General features: G+C 42.4%; 1 protein-coding gene across 8 annotated transcripts in view; it reads left to right on the top strand.

Moving 5' to 3' along the window:
• The first annotated feature begins 5,304 nt into the window (after positions 1 to 5,304).
• The window catches only part of MCTP2 (multiple C2 and transmembrane domain containing 2), a 257,535-nt gene continuing 241,330 nt past the window's right edge, over positions 5,305 to 21,509 (top strand). For 6 of the 8 annotated variants that reach the window (XR_005018816.1, XM_036843935.1, XM_036843934.1 and 3 more), the window contains exon 1: positions 5,305 to 5,490. The gene's annotated coding sequence lies outside the window, so the exon portion shown is untranslated. The other 2 variants (XM_036843936.1, XM_036843933.1) reach the window with 2 other exon arrangements.

The following is a 21,509-nucleotide window of genomic DNA, read 5'->3' on the forward strand; positions in this document are numbered from 1 at the left end:
ATGAAGAAATTAGTTTTGAGATCAAATTTCTTACTGTTTTATTCTCTATTCTGGGCCCATATTTTTTCAGGAAGTGGCAACAATAGTCATTCTATAGATGTACCTAAAACATCAGTAAAGCAGGTAATTGTATACCAAGCCAGCTTGAAAATATTGTTATTACACACTTAATAAAGCCCCATGTGTTTCCTAACTATTCTTCAATCCATTCATTAGTGATTCTGTATTTTCTTTGTAGGTCATCATAACAGCCAGTAATTGGAGGCTGAATTAAAACTTAATTCAAATTATATGTCCCAGGAGGTCACAAAGACAGACTGGAGGCTTCAAGTCCAAAACTTGTTAATGTCTTCAACCAAAAGTGTTGTTATTATTTCTCTCTATGTATCTATATTTAAATTTTCTGATTACTTGAGTGAACAATTATGGAAATATTGCTGAGCAGGTCTGGCTTCATTCCCTGAATTGATCTTCTCTTGCCTATTGAGTATGGGTTCATCCCAGTACTGTGAGCTAGGCTTCACCCATCAGGATCTCCTTTCTCAGCCCTTGGGGCTGCGTGGAGTCACCACTCCTGCTAATTCTCTTATATATTTTCTACCTGGTCTCCTGACGCTGTACTTTACTCCCTGGGCCCTGCAGGTGCTGCTGTCAGAGACTTTTCCCTCTGAAAATCTGTCCTGCTTATTTGTTTACATATCTTTTCCCACAGCAAAATGTAAATCCCTGGAGGGCAGAAGCTATCATATTTTATTTATCTTATATCCATAGTGTTTATCTTAGAGCTCGGACACATTGTTGATCAGGGGACACAAATGGCTACCTGGCATCTGGCCACCTGCATGCTTTGGCCAGCAGAGAAGTTAACAAGAATAGAATTTGAATGCCTTTAGGTGGGCATGTGCTCTGCAGGTTTTGACAGTCTCTGTTTTCTTGAATGTGGCCACAGTCACACATTGATCTCACCAGCCTGGCCCCTGTAAGCATCCTAGTGTGTGGCCCTGGTTGGCGCTGCTCAGTGGATGTTAGTTATGCAGACAAATGTGTCGATGGATGTACATCTTATTGCATGGAAAAATCACTTTTTATCTTAATACCCTGGCCTTGAAAATTCCTTTCGTTTCATCTCAGACTTAGGACAGTAAATTAGAAAAATATAACTCTATTATACAACGTATGAAAAAGCATTTCTGAACATTTGACAGAGATAGGTCACCCTGAGCATTCTCACAGTCAAATTAGAGAGGAAAACAAATTCACTTGAGTTACTTATGGAACCCAGAGGATGCAGACAGACTGACTGCTGTGGGAAGGTCTAGATTTGCATTCCTGAGATGATGGACAACTTCTAGCTTGATCACTGTAATTTTAAAAACAATGACCCTGACTAACATTTTCAGTGTAAATTCAACAACCCACTTCTCAGGGCTGATCCTAAGATGCTCCTCACTATCAACAATGGAAACACAGTAGAGCACATTCTAGAAAAGTGATTCCACAGGGGGCCACAGCAATGATGTACAGTGTGAAATGCACTCCTGATCTGGTTTACTTTGGAAGAAGGTCTAAGCACTCAGCTAGATGGATGGAATTCACATCAGCAGATGTGTTGGTGATAAGCGAGAACCCTTGAGTCAGATCAAGCTTCACCTGAAAGCAGTAAATTTGGGTCTGCTTAACCCATCTGATGAACGGGGGATTAAAGCTCTTAAGATTTACCCTCCATGTCTCTAATAATTTTAACTTTTTAAAAGCAACTATTAGCATATGTTCATCCTGGTCATAGAAATTCTCACTCGTAGAAAGCATAATATCCATAAAAGTGTAACTTTTAGCAACTTAATACCTGTGCATATTTCTAGCTAATTAGCTTGTATTAAATATATGCCTAGGTATTTTAAATAATTTGCTACATAGGATTATTATTAATAAGACAATTAAATACTTGGTTTCCAAAGAAAGGTTTTATAATAAGTCTTTTAGAAAGTAACACTCCTTTTCTGTTGGGGCCACTCTTTTGTTCAAGAAACTGAAACCCTACCAGCCACCTGCAGGAAAACACACATCTAGTTAAGTGGCAGAGCTGGGGTCTGGTGTGAGTCACTAAATTTGGTCTCTCCACAACTGCCACTATAAAAAGGGAATATGCTTTCTATAATCTGCCATGACAATTAAAAGATGGGAAAAAAAAATCCCTAACCAAGTAAATATAATGACAAAGCCTATTTGCACTGACAATAAAAGAAATGCCATTTTCTCAATGCCACGTAACAAAGTACACATGCTTCTTCCTTACAGCACACACTAAACATTTGCCATGTGGCTCATGAACTAAATTTTGCCTTAACCATGGCATTGGTTTCACCTCCTAATAGCTCTAGATTTATACGCTTATATCTCAATTGATTTTCTACTTTAGCTTTTATTGGCCCAGAAATGATAAGAAGCACTAATGAAGATGAGATATGCTAGGTGCCAAGCTCTTAATATCTTCATTAGCAGAACTCAGAAACCTTTTTCTTGGACATTCAAGGGAGTGGTACTCCCAAGATTAGCCTTGAGTCCTTCAATTCGAGCTGGACTGGTCTGACTGCGTGGATGACACGAGGAGGCCTGTCCTGATTTCCCAGGAGCAGAGAGGAGCTGGGGCTCTTGTTCCTCTGCACTTACAGACACGGTTTTCTCGCTTTTACAGAAGACTCCTTTAATCCCCTGGGCAGAGATTTCAGGTGACTACAAACATTGTAACTTGTCCTGTTTAAATTGCTCTGGCTCATTTAAACAGGCACCACAGTTGCTAATATACCTCCATGGCAGTGCTTCTGAAGGCATGACAGGTGCATTAGCTGTGACGGCAAAAAAGCACATCGGACCCCTAGAAGACACATCTGCCATTTCAAATTTTAAAAACTGAAATTATTAGATTGCCATGCAACCAAGCATATGCTCAATTATCATATTGACAATAGGGTTGTTTCTTCAGAGGCCAAATATCTCATTGCTCATGTGAATTAAGAAGGCAAGACAGCGAAGACCACCTATTATAAATGCAGGAGATTCTTTTTTTTTTATAAAGTAACAATTATGACGTCATTGACAGTGCCCATAAGACATGGTTCAAACCCTTTTTAAATGTAACAACAGTGTATTGAAAATTTATCAGCCACCTATATGAGTCTAGCTGCTGTTCTAAGTGCTGCTTGTGGTTATACAGTGAAGTTAAACTGGTTAAAGCAACAATATTATTCCCTGGGTGGAACATATTATAAAGAAGCAGGTAACGTGTCTGGGCAATAAAAAAAAAAAAAACAAGTAAGATGGACAGAAGAGGGTATTGTGGTGAGGGGGAGGAGAGGAGGTATGAGCTTACATTTCTGTGATCTTTCGATGTTTCACTTTCCGTAGCATTTAATAACTGAAAAATGCTGTTAGTCATTTTCAACTTGCGGTTAGGCTGCAGGAACCACAGAACAGGAACTCCACTGCGGCAGGAGTTAGAAGCAAAAAGCTTTTTTGTGTGGGTTCGTTTACTATTTTAATTCAGTAGTATCCTTAGTCGGCTTTAAAGGTGTGGTTGCTATTTCTCCTACCCAATGCTCCTCCTCTTATTTTGCTGCTTTATTTTCCCTGTTACCTCCGCTCTCTCAGGTAGGCGCTGTAGCAGCACGGAGAGCACAGTGGAAAAAAGCCCAGATTTGCCATCTACCTCTGGGTTCTCTGTTTCTACTACTACCTTGATTCATCCCTTCAGGCTGGTTATTTCATGGTTCTGAGGCTAATTTTTCTCATCAAGTGAGGGATACTATGAACTTTCTTCCAGGTTTGTGAGCATTAAATATGATCACGTGTTACATGCCAAGCAGAGAAACTGATGACCAGTTTTGTTCATCACCGGTAGCTGTTATCAGAAGTATGCTTTTCACAATGACGGCAGCATTGATTTCTAACATTTCCTCCCAATTTCTCACATTTTCTAAATTTTTATCTCCCCAGCCTCCATTTTCTATCCTACTCTTATTAGCATTACCCAACCTTTATTAAGTGCTAACCATAGGCCAGAACACTGTGGTAAGTACTTTATGTAAATTATTTCTCAGAATCTATGCAACAGCTTATTATTTTAATCCCAGGTGTTTTTGTTTTTGTTTTTTTTTTTTTTTGTGGGGGGAGAGTTGAAATTCAGAGACATTAAGTGAAGTAGCTGGTTTAACACAATTAGCTGCCAAGCCCGGATTTGATCTGACTCCAGAGTCAGTGCTTTTAACCACCAATTACATCAATTACGTTCCTCACCAGCTCACAGACCCACAATATCCTACAGAACGGCCGGTCGGTCCAACACTCAATTAGCGGGTTTCTTTGACTCTCTTGTATCTAATTTCAAAGCTGTTTCGTGGGGGTGGTGGTCGTGTCTTGTGAGTTCCTGACCTCCCAGAGGGCAGGGATCTTACCAGAATATCTCCTTTTAAAGCGCCCAACGCCTTTCAGGGCACAGACTCGGTGCCCTGTAGATGCAGGCTCATTAATAGATGAGAAAAGAAAGTGACCGGGCAGAGATAAGCAGTAAATAAAGTGCAAGATTATAGCGGGAAGAGAAGAAAAAGGAGGAAGAAAAAAAAATTCAAGGGAAAGGAACAAAAGCAAATGTTTACTGAATGCCTTAGTGCCAGTCATCGCACTTAAGTCTCTCTTTAAGAGACTCTTTGAGTGTTCCGGCAGCTCGCTGGGCACGACTGTCACCTAATCTTTAGAAATGAGGAACTTAGGCTCAGAAAACGGAGTTTCACCCACAGTCGCGCGCACGTGGCACAGGTTTCATGGGTTGCCTGCCTCTGGCACCTCTTGCCAGGGTCAGGGTGGTCAAAACGGAGGCTGTTCCCTTCCCACTGATCCTTTAGGGAGCGAAGGGAACAAGGTGCGCGCCTCTGCGCAATAGTGAAGACAAGTGATTAATTAAGCAATTACAACTTTGCCAGCCGCACTTGTCCTCTTGAGTGCCAGCCACACTTGTCCACACTTTGTTCTTACACTCAACTAAATCGTGAAGAAACTCAACTCCTTTAGTCACTGCCAGACTTTTTGGACACATCTTCCTTTTCCTGTGACTCAGCCCAGACGAAGGAGTTACGGGTAACCTCCTTCTCTTCACCCAGCCATTACCCGGAATCCAGCGGCGGCCCCTTCTCTCAGCAGCCGTCGGAGCTTCCTGCAGCGGCGTCCGCCCCGGGTCGGGTGGGAGGGGGCCCCAAGGTGACGCGCGGCCGCCTCCTCCGCCTGGAGGCTGGGCCGGCTCTCGGGGTAGCTGGAGGCGGGGCCGGAAAGAGGCGGGGCCGAGGAAGTCTGGCGGCCCCAGGAGATGCGCCCGCTCTCGCCGCGTCTCGGCGGCTCCCTGCGCGTGCAAGCGACAACGGCAGCGGCGGCGGCGGGGCCCGCGCAGGTGAGCGGCGAGCTCCGGCCTCTCTGCATCCCCTGGGACGCGGCCTCGGACAGGTGAGGGCGGTGCGGGGCTCACCTGGCCGCGAGCGCGGGCGGAGCACCGGGTCGCCGGTGGCTCTCTCCTTTGGGGGGTGGAGGGGTGTCCGCTGACAACAGAACCGGGGAGTTGGGGAACCTGAGCGACCGGGAAGGGAATTCAGTGGAGCTGCTAACTCCGGAGCTGCCGGTTCAGAGTCAGAAAGGTATGTCGAGGACCGGAGTGCTGGAGGGCGCACGGGGGGAGGGCAGCCTGCCCTAGGATTTCTTTGCATTTTAAAGGACCTACATTCGGTCTCCTTGGGTCGCAGCGGAGTTTGTCACCGCCACCTCCGGGACTCTTTGTGCAGAGGTCAGCCCCTCACTTGGGTGGGATTGGATGCGCTCCCTTCGTGGAGACCCGGAGAGTCCGCTTCGGTTCCTTGCGCGGACATTTGCTCACCCCCCACGAGAGTTGAAAGCCTTCTGATAATTGTGTTAGGTTCCAGAGTGTCTTGTCACATTAAAAAAAAGAAAAAAATACCGTGATGGTGGTGGCGACCTTGAGAGGCAATTGCTTCCGCAATTAGTTCCCCAGTGCACTGTCCATTTGTTAAGCAAATGGTGCGTTGATGGCTTTTAAATATGGTTGGGTTTCCATGAAGTGGATTAGAACGTCTGAATGAACTTACGCGCGCTGTGTGAAGGTTTCACCCGTGCCTGGGTGCTTACCTGAGTCTGTTCTAGAAGTTCCATCGGCATCGGGAACTTAAAGTTACCAAACAGCCTCCCGGTGAACCTGAAGACTCTAGAAAACCTGTTTCAACGACGCACCGAATCGCAAACAGGTCTATGGATTGCGATTTTCATTAACATTCAGTTTTTGCTTGGGTCAGCAGCATTTCAATTTAACTGATATTTGTTGCACGCCTGTTAAGGGGGGGACCTCTTCGAGGCTCAGACTGGTGTGCTGTGTGGTAGCACAGGTGTGGATACAAAAGGGAATTTTAGGGCAGTCGTTTCTCACAGGGGGGCTGTTTAGAAAGAGAGCAGTGGCATATTGTGCTTTTGTCTTTACGGTTCTTCTTTGATCTCTGGTAATAAGCATTTTAAATGCAGGGAAAATGAAAATCTTTGGAGAATATTTATCATTAGCCTGGTCTCTCATCCAGAGTGACAAGGATTATCCAAACCATCCTTAAACTAAGGTTAGTAAGAATCAACTCTGTGCCAAACACCATGCTGGTCACTTCACTTAGAAAGTTGCATAAAATATGCAAAGTAGGTGTTACTTCCTCTGTACAGATGAGAAACTGAGGCAGGGAAGAATCCAGGAATTTGTTCACAGTAACTGGTGGACCTGGGAGTTGAATGTGGATATTTCTGAGTGCAGAACCCATGCTTTTTCACTATTCCAAGTTACTGTGAGACAGATAGTGTAAATCTGCAGATTTAATGGAAATAATAACTCAAATTTATGTTCACAAAACAACCCACGTCCTGAGAGTTAAAGTAACCATCATGAATAAAACGAGCATTGTTTGTTTTCATTCTCCTTGTTAAACTGAAACCAATCTGGGACAAGAAGATAAACAGCTATTTTAAAAAACATAAAATTTATTATGTATCTTCCTTAACATATTTTTAAGGACCTAATATAGCCAAGTTGGGCAAATTAGTAAAACTTTATATGTATTCCTTGTGTATTACACATTGAAGTATCAACTAATAGTCATATTATTTATATGCTGAAGTATCAGCTAATTTTCTTATTCATATGCTTTAACATATTTCATCTTAATTTCCTTTTATAGTTTACAGGTGAATAGAGGCCACCTTTGTCACCTAGAAAAGACTTTGTGTGTGTGTATAAATCTATAATCATGAATATTTATTTTAAAAGATATATATAGCTTTCCTTAAATCTATCTCTAGAAGTGTAAGTGTGTCCACGTGCTTATTTAGGAAGGAATCCTAAAATTCCAGTTTAGTCTTTTGAGTAAATGATCCATAACAGCTCAACTGATGGTTTCTTTAAGTGCATGTAAACCACACAAGTGATTTTCAAATTAAAATTATTATACTGTATAGGATGAGGATGAAAATAGTACTTAGAATTTTAAATAATATTTCCTGACATGGAGAGCACTTGCTTTCTTAAAACCTTCCTTATAACTGTGGGTAATTACACACAAAAATTGAGGGGTTTCATATTGAAATCATCTTCAGGTGTTGAAGAAAGTGTTTTTTTGTTGAAGAAAGGCTTTTTGCCTCTGTTGGGAGGATCAGGTAGATATTCTGCCTGGATCGTGCTTGGCACATTTGTTTTTCCCTCTATCTTCATTTGACAGAGAAATCGACAAGACACCTTGAACTTCTATCTAAAAGCATTTGAAATCCTGCCTAGCAGGTGTTTATAAAAGTGTGCTTGGCTTGGTTAAGATGCTTTAATGAAGGGGCAGGGTGTGTGATGATTTAGAGAAATTCACAGGAGAGCCGAAGGGCCAAGGAGCAGCGTATGCATGAGGTATGAAACCGGCAGATCCAGATTTTGTGAGACCTGAAAGGTAAACAATATGGGGATCCTTGTTAAGAAAAATAATACAAAATTAGCTATGAAAGTGAATGCCTATTTAGAATGGAAAAAGAAATTGTAGCCATTTGCTGGAGATTGCTATCTCTTTCTGCAGAGATCTTTTTGGGCCATTTACCAGAAATGCTTACATAAAAATGCTTCCTAAAAAAAAAAAAAAAAAAAAAAATTCTTCCTGATTGCAACCTTCTCTCTGAGAACACTCAGCGTTTCCCAGCAGCTTGTAGCACTCGTGGGGGCCTATGCCAGTGAGAGTCCGGAAAATGAAGCTCTGTTACCTTCAAAGAGTGGGAGTGACAGTTGTGGTTGGAGGTGAAGGACCAATGGTCCACTGAGCAGAAAAGCTGCCGCCTGGGGTGGAGGGGATCCTGGGCTCATTGGGGTCTCAGGGCACTTCATGTCCAGTGAACAGTTCTGAGAGGAAGGCCCCTGATGGTGTCTAAGACCTTCCAGTTTGGTTGGTTCTCCAGGAATGCCTTCGACTGTTGGCTGTCCCAGCTTTCATTCTATGTCACCATTTATTGAGGGTTTTCTATGTCCCATGCACTGAGTAAGGCCAGGTTCTGATTGCCAGGGAGCTTCTGGTCTCTTGGAGCTGATTTCATTGATGATAGTACAGTGTTGGTGCCAGCACAGAGGTCTTGATGCTTGAGCTGAGTTTGGAATTGTGGGTGGAGATACTGAGATGGAAGAGTCCGGGAAGGGCGGTCTAGGGGTGTGGAGGGCCATAGAAAGCCTTGGAGGTTTGGACCCACCCACTGTCCTCCACTGATGCAGGGAGGCCCCTTAGTATTTTTCCACATGTCTTTCCAAACCAAGCAGCACCCATGCACCTGAGATTAACTTGTTAAAAATGTGTGTTCTCAGGCCCCATCCCAGGCCCCCTGAATCAGAAGCTCTGTGTCTCTGGCACAGCAATCTGTGTTTTAAGAAGCCTTCCAGATGATTCTGGTGCATGCTATAAAGTTTGAGAACCATTGCTTGTAATGTTTAAGAGAACTGGTAGGGCATAGAATCCCTTGGGAAGATGAAAGGAGAGGAGTAAGATTAGTACTAAGGCTAATGTATTATTATTGTAATATAACTTACCTTACTATCACTGACATTTATGGAGCACTTCGATGGTGCCAGGCATTGTGATTAAGAAATATTAACTCTTTTAATCATCAGTACAACCCCAGAGAGAGAGCTGTTATCACTCCAATAATTTATTTATTTATTTATTTTGGCTCTTCCTTTTTTTTAATTGATTTACAACGCTGTGTTAGTTTCTGATGTACAGCAAAGTGATTCAGTTGTTCATGTATATGCATATTATTTTTCATATTCTTTTCCATTATGGTTTATTACAGGATATTGAGTATAGTTCCCTGTGCTATACAGTAGGACCTTGTTGTTTATCTATTTTTTTTCCCCTTGGGCTATTTCTAATCTGCATTTCTGTTAATTGTTGCTATTTCCTGAGGTCCTGTCCACTTTTGAGATGGACATGAAGATCACTTCATTTAAATATGAGAAAACTAAGGCACAGAGAAAGAAAGGTGTTGTCCCAGGTCACATGATTGGAAAGCAGTTCAGCCAGGATTCAGGCGCAGGCAGTGTGGTTCCAGCGCCCATCTTCCCTCTCTGGGAAGGTCTGGGAGAGTTTCCATCACCGTCGTTGTTTTGTGTTGGCCTTGTGGGAGAGGTCTGGAAGGCAGGCCTGGAACTGCTTGGAATGGCCCTATTTGCTGACCACTTGGGGTTAACAAGTTATTCTTTAGGGACAAATTGCCAGATGAGAGAGGAAGAATGTTACTGTCATTCACTCCAAGTGCAAAGTTTGAGAATTTCATAAGCAAATGGATATGATTGTGTATATATGATTTCATAACATGGAGCACCTCTTTCCCCAGCATGATGATGGGCTTACATGGATTTCCCCAGGGGATGATTGTGGAAGGTGGCCTTGTTTCAGAATACTGGGATTTGATCAGGATACTAGCACAGGGACCTCTCTTCTAAAGGCCAACCCCCTCCCCAGGCCACAGAGGACTTGAAGATGATGGTGCGTTTGTTCGTCGTGTCCTGGAAGGTATCTAGAAGAACTGTACTTTGCATTTTCAGTTTTTTTTTCTTTCTGAAAAAAATCATTCTCCACAGTTCTGTACATTTTATCATGGAATAGCTCCATCTTGCGAGGCAGCATGAAAAGAATATATAGCTGTAGATATGAGTACATGTGTCAGTGTGTAGAATGATGGTTTGCCTTTGGGTGTGAGCCTCAGATTACTAATTCTTTATGATCTCGGAGAGACAGCAGTGAGCTGTCCTGAAGAGAGATCTTAGTTTCCTGCCCAGGACCTGGACCTGGATAGCCTGGATGAAAACCAGGAATCCTAGCCACCTGACCACCTAGAAGCAAAGTGGCCCTGGCTCTTACCCCCACTGAAAGCAAGAATGTTTCAAGGAGGCAAAAACTGTAAAAACAGGTGCAAAGTTTATTATTAGAGACACAGCATAATGTATGTGAGAGCACACAGAGAAACAGTTTATTTAAGTTAGAAGCAAGGCAGAAATATACACCCAGAGAAAAAGGGTATGGCGTCTTCTCTAATGAGGAGGAGAGCAGTAAAGAGGTGATTTAAATCCCTTATATAGGACAGTTCTTTCAGGTCTTTGTTTACCTTTGGCCAATTATTTTGTTTCCTTTCCCACATATGACTTGTTCTAGGACCCTCCCCAACATGCGTGCACATCTTTTTTTTAATTTTTTAATATATAAATTTATTTTATTTTTGGCTGTGTTGGGCCTTCGTTGCTGCGCATGGGCTTTTCTCTAGTTGCGGCGACTGGGGGCTACTCTTCGTTGCAGTGCGCGGGCTTCTCATTGCGGTGGCTTCTCTTGTTGTGGAGCACGGGCTCTAGGCGTACGGGCTTCAGTAGTTGTGGCACTCAGGCTCAGTAGTTGTGACTTGTGGGCTCTAGAGTGCAGGCTCAGTAGTTGTGGCCCACGGGCTTAGTTGCTTCGCCGTATGTGGGATCTTCCCGGACCAGGGCTCGAACCCATGTCCCCTGCATTGGCAAGCGGATTCTTAACCACTGCGCCACGAGGGAAGCCCCAACATGCACATCTTTTTGCTAAGATGGATTTCACCGCAGAGGCCTGTGGGTGCATGTCCACACTCACTATGGGGTGGTGCTCCTCTGTTTTTGAACCCCAAGGAGACTTCCTGCGTGTGTGTAGACAGGGAAGTTTTCCTTGACCTCAGGAGTGGTCATCTCATCTCTTTACTTCAGCAGAGCTCAGCTTCTGCCACTAGCTTTGTCCTTGGAGTGTCTGGGTGAGAACAAAGCTTCAGTTTTACTCCACTTAACAAACATCAGCTGTCCGGCCCAGGGGCCCATCTATCTCCTGCCTCATTTACTTCTTCTCTGGAGACAGATATTTAGACAAACGTTAATTTGAGTTATGGCAAGCAGTAGAATGTAATTCTGAGAGTACTGGCTGTCTCACTCATGCGTTCATTCATTCATATGGTCATTTTTGCCTGCTGGGTTGTGCTAAGCATTCATGTTAGGCACTGGAAGGAAATGCAGTGGGGACCAGCCAGATGTGATCCCTACAGACTAGGAAGGGAAAACTTGCTCTGCGATGTTACAGGTGAACAGAGTTAGATGCACTAATTCTGGCAGTGAGTTGGCAAGAGAGGAGTTAAGATGCTACCATATATAGTTCAGGAGTGAGGTTATAGGGCTTAGTGTAAGGCAGTAGGGAAGCAGAGGTGTGGAAGGATCTGAGAGAGATCTGGGTGGTTACAGAGGTGACCAGGTGGATGTGGGTGGCGAGAGAGAGATTGCTGGGGCTGAGGTTTGTGTCTTGGGCCCCCAGGTTGGTGCCAGTAACACAAGTCAGGACTAGAGAAGACGGTTTTCTAGAGAATAATCCTGAGTTTCGTGGATGTTGTGAGTTTGAAATGTGTGGATGACTCCAAGGTAGAGATTTGGGTAGACTGATAGAATAATGCAGCTGATAGGAGAACTGAATAATTCCGTGGGGGAATACTATCAGCAGTTGAATAATGCTGTCTCCCAAGCAGTGTGGTAAGTGAGAAGCAGGTCACGGAGGAAATGTGGGCATTTCTCCTGAGTAGGCAGGATAGCAACGCATTCCAATTCCTTTGACGTGAAAGATGAAAAAGGTTTACTTCTACACTTTCTTCAGAGGGTGGAGATGAATCCTCCACTCTGGCCTTTGCGTGTTTGACAGCCTGAGCTCTGGCCCGTGGGAGGAGGCCCTCAGTGTGGAAAGCAGGCCAGGCAGGAGAGTGACAAGGGGCTTGCTGAAAGCTGGTCTTCAGATTTTGAGCCCACCTTATTGTCACAAGTTAAAATGCCTTACCGTCTTTCCTCTTAATTTGTTATGTTGTATTATTAAAAACACTCATTTATCATTTATGTGTATCATGTTTATGGTAAATGAATCATATCATGTAGATTGGCCGTATGTGTACATATACATACATACACACAGATACACACACATACATACATGCATGTATGCACACACATATGCATACATATAGGTAGATAGTACATACCATGTAGATTGGCCGGGGCTGTTTTGTAGCTGCTACCGATACAGATGTTACAAGATCCATTTGTATAGAAGATACAGGTTTTCTTAGGTGCTCAGAGTTAAGCTGATGGCTTGTTTAAAACATGTGTTAGAAAGTACCTGAAATACATAACTATTTGTTCTTTTATCCAAAAGCTATTAATTGTGTATTATCCATGCTGTGTGCTAGAGTTTTCCTTGTGAATAAAGCAGAGAGCTCTGTCTCCTTAGAGCCTAGAGGGGAAGTCAGACAGCTTGACAGGTGAGTACAATAAAGTGTGCTGTTAGTTAAGGATACGGCACAGCGGGTGGTAGGGGTTAAGTAGTGAAGGGTGCCTCCAGGGGCAGGGCTGCCAGCGCTTAGCGGGAAGGTTGGGCACGCACGTCAGACAGGAGGAAGATTTGGAAGGATCAGAGAGGTTGTTTTGAGAAACTGATGGATGGATGCTTTTGAGGAACTGAAAGTTTAGAATAGCCTGTTTTGTCCATTAAAAGTCAGCTAATAAAAGAGGATGTTCGTGAGAGCTGTGAACTGATCAGGAAAACCCAAAAGAAAGTATTCAACTTTGTGTGACTGTGACCATGTTCAGATCCAAGAAGCAAAACCCAAAAAACCCACAAAAAACAAACAAAACAACCACTCCTCCCCCGCAAAACCCAAACCAAACTAGAAACAAACAAAAATAATGATTGTGTAATACCTTTTGGTTGTGGGGAGGACTATTTTTAGCATTATGAAAGATGTTGAGGGTTAGTCTGAGAACTTAGGTAGTATGTCAGAAAAGAACATTGTATTACGTGAACAGTAGCTAACATCATTGCTATGATAGTCTTGCCTAATGTGAAAGATTATATATAAATATATAAAATTAGTTTAGCTTTCTAGGTTTGTAGTTTGGAAATGCCTTTAGGGTCAGCCCTTTCACCTCCTGATGGCCCTTCATGAACCACCTGGGGCCCAGAGATGCTGGAGGCTTCTTTACCCTCACATGTTGGTAACAAAATCTGCCCCAATCTGTCAGGTAAAATGTATCTGTTACTCTTTGTCCTGTAGTTTCTTTTTTTTTTTTTTTTTTTAAATTTTATTTATTTATTTATTTATTTATGGCTGTGTTGGGTCTTCGTTTCTGTGCAAGGGCTTCCTCTAGTTGCTGCAAGTGGGGGCCACTCTTCATCGCGGTGCGCGGGCCTCTCACTGTCACGGCCTCTCTTGTTGCGGAGCACAGGCTCCAGACGTGCAGGCTCAGTAATTGTGGCTCACGGGCCCAGTTACTCCACGGCATATGGGATCTTCCCAGACCAAGGCTCGAACCCGTGTCCCCTGCATTGGCAGGCAGATTCTCAACCACTGCGCCACCAGGGAAGCCCTGTCCTGTAGTTTCTTGTCTGTTGCTGGACCAGGCCTTGTAATTCACTATCTCCATCTTCTCAGGCTCTTTACCCCCATTTTCTTTATCTCCTCTTTTGTTTGTCATGCACTTTCTTTCTACATAGTTTAGTGATTTGGATCTGGTTAGGAATCCTTGGCAAAAGTTGCCTTCAGCATTTTAGGCCTGTCGAAACAGGTAGAATTTCTATGACATTTCTTTCACTCTCTTTAATCTCAGGTGAGCTGGCACAGAGATACTTAGCTTTAGCCAAGAATGAGAAAGAAGGCTCTCAGGAAGTTTCCTGTGTTAATATTTGAACAAGAAGACATAGCAGAGCTGAAGAGGTACATGAGGAATTGTTTTTAAATGTCATGAGCTCTTTGTGTGACACACACACACACACACACACACGAAAGTTTAAACACAGAGGCGTGGCCCTGGTCATAATAACAGATTAATATTCAGTTGCTTTATTAACTACTTTCTTTCCAACTTCCAGTCTTGTGTCATTTCTAGCTTTGTCACTATGAGCTCAAGATCCTAAATCACTCATTTATTGCTTAGTTTTGGGGTTCAGTTGCCAATATGTGCTTTTCATTGATAGTCATTTTTTCCTTTAATGGAAGGAGTTTTTGGCTTTTCCTAGTTTACAGGACATACAGGCTGAGTTGCGATTTATTTCGTTTAGTGTGCTAGCTGCCTGCCATTGCTGAGCTTCTATTAGGTGGGAGCATTATCTTATTTACTCTAATCCTGTCAGGTACCCTCCTAGGTAGGAGTCATCCCCTTTTAATAGAAGAAAACAGTGAGACTCAGAGAGGCCCGATAACTTGTTCAGGGTTACCCAATTGGATGGAATTTTACTTTTTTTCCTACTATTCCATTCCAGCCAGTGCTATTTCAACCATTCCACTCTGCCTTGCTTCCCAGTGAAGTTGTTTAACCATAAGACCAGAGAATCTACAAGACCTGTTCCAAATGAGATTCCAGGAATTTCCCTGCAGCCTGGGGTTGGAAGCAGCTGCTCTGCACCTTCCCAGGGTGAAGGCATAGTTGAAACCTTTCACCTTTCACATCGGTGAAGCTCTGGAATCCTGCTAGACCCTCTTCTGGACATGGATTTGGCATGGTCTTGATAAATATATTGCTTTAGAGCAGTTTCATGCCCAAAGATTGTGAATACATGAAACTGGATATTCTGGAAAGGTCTCTCTCCTTTATCTGACCCAAGTGACGCATAAAACACGTAATTGTTGTAATAGATTTGCAGAGCAAAGCAGGTGGCCCCTTCCATCTAAACACCATGCGTAATTCCCGAATGTTCACAGGAGAGCTACCTCACAGTGTTTTTGTGTTTTTAAATTGAGGTAAGCTTTTAAGTACATGCAGATGTTGACATTTCAAAATCCAAGTAAAATTCCTGTGGTGGAATTGATCAAATCTAGGTGCTTTTTTGTTACTCATATATTTCTAAGCATTAGGCCCATTTATCAAATGAGATCTTTTAAGGGTCCACAGTATACAGATGAGGTTGATATTCTGTTTGATGTGTTCTTGGAGAAACTGGAGTTACTTGTGCTGGACATTCTGCTTATGCCATACCTCCTAGGAACCCTCCTTTAGTGGACGTAGAGCCTGTGGCCTCGTAGGATGTGACAGCAGATGCTGAAGCTGATGTGGTGGAGGTGGGAATGGAGAGGGTGTAAGGTAAGCTCCCTAGCACCCTGTGAACTGATGTCCTGTGCTTTTGGACAGAATGCTTGTTAGTGTCATCTGCAGTCATTCCAATAAGAAACATTACAGACCTTCATATGTAATGAAAGATAAGTTGGTGCTTTGGTTAAACTATTTGTTTAATGCAAATTTTGCTGACCAGTTCTGGATGTCTTGTCAGTGTGATTTTGGTAGTTTTTTTGGTTTGCAATAACATCCCGAATCTAGCCAGTTCGAGAACCAGCCCCTGCCTTGAAATGTTGTTTTTTGGTAGTGGCTATTAGTCAGAGCTAACTGACTTAGAATTGATAAAACATTGGTTTCATTGTTGCTTTCAACATTATGTGATAAAGCATGGTATGAAATAGTATAGAGCAAAACCCCTTTTACATACACACGTATTTATACTGTTACTATGTGCTAGTATATGAATGTGTGTGTATATATATATATATATATATATATTTTTTTTTTTTTTTTTTTGTTCTGGAAATGAGCATTAGAAACTTACGAGTGGTTACTTTTTGGAAATGGTCTAGTCTAGGCTGAGTCACTTTTCATTGCGAGCTTCTCTGCACAATTACAATTTCCTAAAGGCATACCTTGAAAAAATATTGCCAGGTTTAATTGGATGGTGAGATAACAGGCCTTTTTTTTGTTGTATTTAAGATGTCATTTTAAAAAAAGTCATCCTTGGACGTGAGAATATTAAAAATACTTTGAATTTCTTTAACATTTTAAAGCTTTTAAAAAGTCTCCGGTATTTATTATCAGATTTTACCAGCCAAACATCTTCTCTGTTAGAGATCTGGAAACACTGCAGTGGCACTACAGTGCCTGGTAGTTGATATGATTAAGGAGAGAAAAGTTACCAAGATTCTATCTACTCAGTGGGCCTTCCTGGAGGTCACCTCGGATGAGGTAGGCGTGGGGTGGGACCACTTCAGAAACCTCCACCCCAGGAGGCTGGCTATGGAACCCCACTCTGTGGCTCCCTTAACTCACCATGACCCAGTTACTGGGAAGAGCCAGGGTTTGGAATTCAGACAAACCTGGGCTCAAATATCAGCTCTGCCATTTGTAGGACTTCATCATCTCCAAAGCTTGGGTTCATTATTTGTAAAATGGAGATGAAAATACTTACCTTGGGGTGCTGTGACTATTAATAATAATCCCTGCAGAGTGCCTTGTATGTAATAAGTACTTTATACATTCCTGTTATTCAAGGAAAAGAGGGAGTGTGGCTACTTGGTAATGAGTAAGCCTGCAGAGGTTTGGGGAAGTGAGTGCCCACAGTGTTATGGGAGCTTTTCCCCAGAGATCAGGCCCCTCTGCACTGCTGATGTTTTGTTCTATATTTTCTTCCAACCAGAATAAGAGTAAGAAGGGGGTAGGGCAGGAAGCATGGGTAGGAGCTGGTACTAAATGACAGTATTTCAAAAACTAACTGGAGACACATTTTAGGGAGCAATAAAATTTATCAAATTCAGTCCTTTTTACCCACCTTGAGGCCGTCCTTTTTAGAGATGAGACATCATCCTTCCTTTTTTAAAAAATTTTAGATTTTTACTTTCACTTTTAAGGTGTTTTTCCCTTTTGCATTTTTAAGTAAGTCTTGAGAGCAGAAAGTGGATATTGGTCATGTACATGTTCTATTGATTGTGCTGGATTTAGCACTTTCTTGGTGATTACAGTATAATTTGATGAAAGCCCAGCCACTCCTGGGGGAAACCTGACAATGTTGCCTAGATATATATGGATGAAAGAATACCTTGGAAGGCTGTCTTTGGAAGGTGACAACTAATCAATGTCTTTATTGGGTTCATGTGCCTACATTTCTGATTGCAAAAAAAAAGAAAGAAAGAAAGAAAAAAGGAACGATTAGCTATGATTTCCTGTTTATACAGGGCAATAGAGAAAATAGAAGTGGTTCCTAGTTTCAAAAAGCTTATCTCCTTGGAGAGTCAAGATCCATCTTTGTGAAAAGATTATTAGTGGTACCCTCTTGGGAGCAGAGAGGATTTTGAAGGCAGGTGAGGTCTGTTTTAGGCTGATGCGAGGGAAAATGTGATCTGAGTCTGGAAGGATGGAGAGGAAGTGACCCTCAAAGGCTTGTGGAGGTCGCCAGGAGAGATCTGCACTGTTTATCTCTGTTCCTTTCATAGCGTGTAGCCTCCTGGAACTTTGCTGAAGGACCCTTTGCAATGCTGCATGTTTTAGGACTAGATACCGTGAAGCAGGAGATGAAGTGACAGAGACTGGGGGACAAGGTTGCATAATGATCAAGAACGTGGAGTTGGGCTGTTGGGCCTGAATCTTGGCTCTGCTACATATTGACTGTGTGCTGCTGGGCAAGTTACTTAAACTTTCTGTGCCTTAGTTTACCCGTCAGTGAATGAGGCTTCTAATAGTACCTACCTTATAGGGTTATGAGGATTAAACGACAGATACACTTAAAGTGGTTGGTGCGTGATGTCTGATACACCTAATGCCTCATGTATGGGGTAGTTACAGTAGCTGCTGCTGTTGCTGTTGTTTTTATACCATTGATGGTGGGGAGGCTGATTTTAGCTGAAATGACCTAGAAAGTGTCCTGTTTGCCCATCTTAATAGAACCTCACTATTGCTTCATATTTAAAAACTCATTTGCAGTATTTTAGCTCAGTGGGAAGATTTGTTTGGATACGTCTGATCACTCCAAGCCTTTTCCTAGCTGATGTTCTAGTAAATGAGTTGCAAAGTGCATGGGTTGAGAGAGCATAGAAAATTAGGAAAGTTCATTTGGGAATTATGAATTTAAGCTGTTACATGATAGCGGCCGCTTCATGGACCTGACCCTGGCATTGATGGAATCAGAGTGGTGGGGGAAAAATCGATGTAACCTTTTTAAGAGATAGATGGTTTTAATATTGATAATAGTGTGCTCTACCTTTTCATTTGAGAGATGCTGCTATAATGGAATGCTTTATAAACACTAATGTGTGCTGACTGCATTCTGAGAGTGAGTAATCCCTTTGGGTATTTTGAGACAAAAAGTTCTGTGATCTGGGCAAATGTCACTTTAATGCACCACTGAGAGTTTTAGAAATATATTCTTCAAATAAAGCATATTTCACATGAGTGTAGGAAATAGCCAGTAATCTACATTTTAAAAACCTTTCTTTAAACCTTAAAAAAAAATTTTAACAGTTCTGTTTTGAACTAAATTTTATTTTATAAATTGAAATATAGTTGATTTACAATGTTGTGTTAGTTTCAGGTGTACAGCAAAGTGATTCAGTTATACATGTACATGTATCAACTCTTTTCCAGATTCTTTTCCTTAATAGGTTATTACAAAATACTGAGTACAGTTCTCTGTGTTATACAGTAGGTCCTTGTTGGTTATTTGTTTTATATATAGTAGTGTGTAAATGTTAATCCCAAACTCCTAATTTATCCCTCCTTAAAAACCTTTCTCAGGCAAGGAAAGGCTTGGTGCTTGGTGTATGCATGTGTGTGTGTGTATGTGTGTGTATGTGACTGATGAATTTTAATTCATTTATAGCAGTTCTCCTCATTTGATTCAGACATTTGGATCAGTTCAGAGGTGATCAGGTGCACATAAATTAGTTCCTCATGAATGCATCTCGGAAGCCTCACCTGTTGTCTTTTCTTGGTCCTGACATGCTGGGGCACACTGGCTGTCTCCAGGAGCCTCAGGATTGAGGAACATCCTAGATGACTGAAATCCAAACACTGATGGGAAGAGAGGAAAGAGGCTGGGTTTGTAGGCTTTTGCAGTCATGCCCAGTTCTAGGATCTTTTAGTTCTTGGTTGAGGGTTTCAGAGATGAATTAGGTGGGCTTCATCATCAACCTGCAGACTGTGATTTTATAAAGTTGATAAGAGGAGTGGATCATTCCATTATGAAATGAATGGGGAAAACCAGAGGGGAAGGGCAGGCAGGTAAAGCATGCTCCATCCCCAGCATGGTGACACCCAGGTAGGTCTCTAATGAGGCTGTGTCAGGACTGATTTAATGCTCTGTATACGATACATGAAACTGCTCACACATCCTATCACAGAGCAATAAATATATTGCCCAGTGTTATTTAATTAATGATTAAACATGTGTTAAAGAGCTTACGCATTGTGAGACTTTTCAGGTTGATGGAATATACTGGTCTCTAGGCAGGTTTGGAGTTCTGGGAAATACTCAGTCATGATAGTAGTAGAGGAATTGCCATCTGAGTTCGTTTGTTCCTTCCTCCCGCCCTTCTTCCCTCCCTTCCTCCCTCCCTTCCTCCCTCCCTTCCTCCCTTCCTTCCTTCTGCTGCTAAGGCCAGGTATTGTGTTGAAGTTGCAGATGTGGACTAGGCAAATACAGCCCCATCTCCTCAGAGGACTTAATTGTTGTGAGGGGTGGGAGGTAGATTGGGGAGACCAAGTAAACAAACTCATGAGATAATTTTGATCATCAAGGCCACGCTGAATGGCAGGTGTGACAAGAGATTATGGTGCAGAAATGCAGCTTCATACTAGAGGGTCAGGGTCAGGGTCTGGGTTAGGGTTAGGGTCAGGCTTGCTAAGGAAGCGATGCTTGATCTGAGATCTGAAAGAGCCAGTGTTTGACCTGTGGGGAGAACAGATTATGTAACAGCCTCGAACCAAAACTCCCTAGACCTTCATCCTAAATATTTGCTACACCCATTTTTCTCCTTGCTCTGGGGCTGCAGTGGTCTCCTGCGTTTGGGCATGAACATTAGACCTGGTAAAACTGAACATTCTGGAAATGATGGCTTCTTCCAGGCCAGGTGTTCACTATGGGTTGGTGAGCCTTCCTCCTGGCATACAACCCATGTCAACTGAACTTTGCCCCTAACAAGAGCTCTTCTGTGTTTACTTTCCAATTATCCTGGCTGGTTAGGTGAGCCCAGAGCTTACTTTAACTTTCCTCTCATGCCTAATACACGTGTGATTTCACTTGATGCCTTTAGCTTTCTGTAAATGACACATCAGGCTGCCGTATTCTCACATGGTCAAGATTCTGCCCACTGGTGTCAATACACCTGCTGGAAATTAGAGCTTCCTCTTTTTTCAGTCTGACTCTTTCAACTATGGATTATTTTTAGGCTTTTTCTATCTTTTCTGAAGTTTGAATTGTTTTGTGTATTTATAGAAAACGAGTGAAAGCAGCCGATGAGGCTTTGCAAAGGTTCAAGTGTCTGAACGAGAACCCTTTATGGTCAGGGAACTCGCCCAGCGGTGTCAACGCTGCCACGGTGGCTTGAGCTGGTACTCTGTATTTCTTGTTGATTAACTCTAAGTACAGAACAGTGCCGTTTTCTCCTTTACCATAGAAGAGAATGGTTATCAGAATTACAACCTTATAGGGAAGCAGACATTTATTAAATAAAATATTAACCGCAAACTTAGATGCTATCCACACCCTGGGTTTTGTAGATAAATGCTTATTCAGGCTCTTCTCTCTTTGGAGACTTCTGTTCTGCACAGAGACAATAACATGAAAACATTTTATTGCAAATAAGTAGGAATTACAGCAACCTAATAATAAGACAGATTAAGTAGATGTTTGTCCTGATTCCCCAGCATGTGTCTGTACCATGTCAGTGAAGTGACTGCGTTCATTTTTAAGAATTCATTTTTAGAATATTAAATTCTAAAACTGTATACATGGACTTTTCTACATTGGCTGTTAGATAAGAACTAATTAGCTATGTCATGTTTTGAGTTGCTAAGGCCTCTTGAGTTGACTGTTCTAAGGAAAGCCGTAGAATACCCT

Source organism: Balaenoptera musculus, chromosome 2 (assembly GCF_009873245.2).
Source record: "Balaenoptera musculus isolate JJ_BM4_2016_0621 chromosome 2, mBalMus1.pri.v3, whole genome shotgun sequence".
NCBI classification, from domain to species: Eukaryota; Metazoa; Chordata; class Mammalia; order Artiodactyla; family Balaenopteridae; genus Balaenoptera; species Balaenoptera musculus.